This window comes from Perkinsus marinus (genome assembly GCF_000006405.1).
Source record: "Perkinsus marinus ATCC 50983 genomic scaffold scf_1104296928508, whole genome shotgun sequence".
Taxonomy (NCBI): Eukaryota; Perkinsozoa; order Perkinsida; family Perkinsidae; genus Perkinsus; species Perkinsus marinus.
Genome location: NW_003216803.1, coordinates 5,704 through 6,841, shown reverse-complemented (window position 1 = coordinate 6,841; position 1,138 = coordinate 5,704).

The window sequence follows — 1,138 nt, the reverse complement described above, 5'->3', positions numbered from 1 at the left end:
AATCGCGCTCGCCATTATAATCGATTTACAATCAAGATTCGTATTCCTAGTGGGAGATGACCTTTCAAAACCTCCACAGTGTCAGCGTAGAGTTTCTACAACGGCAGAGAGGAAATCCCTTCCGAGGTGCGCGCCGGACTTGTCCCCTTCGTGACGGTGAGCACATTGAAAGTGCTAATTGCCAATATGGTCTTCCCGTTTCGTACTCGTATCTCCAACTTCGCCCATCCCGACGAAATTGATGATTCCAAAAACGAACCACATGATTGAAAGGTGAATACCACTTCTCGTGCAAGTTTGACAAGTGAATATGCAAGAATGTCACAAGCAAGCTAATGAACACCCATGTTAGCCGTATGGCAAAAGTGCTAACGCCAATACCGTCTACGTGCAGTCCAAGTCTGGCACATTCCAAATATGGTTTCACTGATAGTGTCAATGTCAAGTTCACGTTTGACAAGGGCAGGAATATCGCATGCAAGAATGACAGTAACTCAGCTTATTTAGACACCGCGTTGATGAACATCATACGCCCGCACACAAGCTGTGACACGACCAGCAGCACGGCACCACTTGACATCAGCCCTCGTTCTTCGCAGATCCCTGCATCACAGAATTTGCACCTTAAGTGAGATCATCAATCACTTGAGCGTACAGTCATAGTTCATAGTGAACAGTTCGACGAGCGTGGGAGCATTTCCAGCACGGCTCCGATCGGAAGTTCTTCACGGGGGGGACTAGCGTGCTGATTCGGCACTTCTGTAGAACCTTGTTGCACTACACTAACCGTCAACTACTCGCAGGTTGTTTTTTAAGGCCCCATGTTAGCCAGGGTAGGCATTACTTCCATCATTGAAAAGCCTCTAGTAGGCATGACACTACAGAGGTTGGCCAGAGCTGGCCGTGGGCGGCGCTGCTGGTATGCCTCTGTCGCGACAGCAGGAGCAGCAGCCGAGATCCCGACTTACCACCATCCGGACATGTACCGAGACGATATGATAATAAACCTGTATGCAGTGCATAGGCAGGAGATGCCTAATATCATGGTCACCGAGAAGTCGGAGCTCAACAGAGGACAGTAAGTTCTTCATTGTAGTTGGCCCTGTGGCAGTGTTTGGAAAATATGCACATGGTCAAC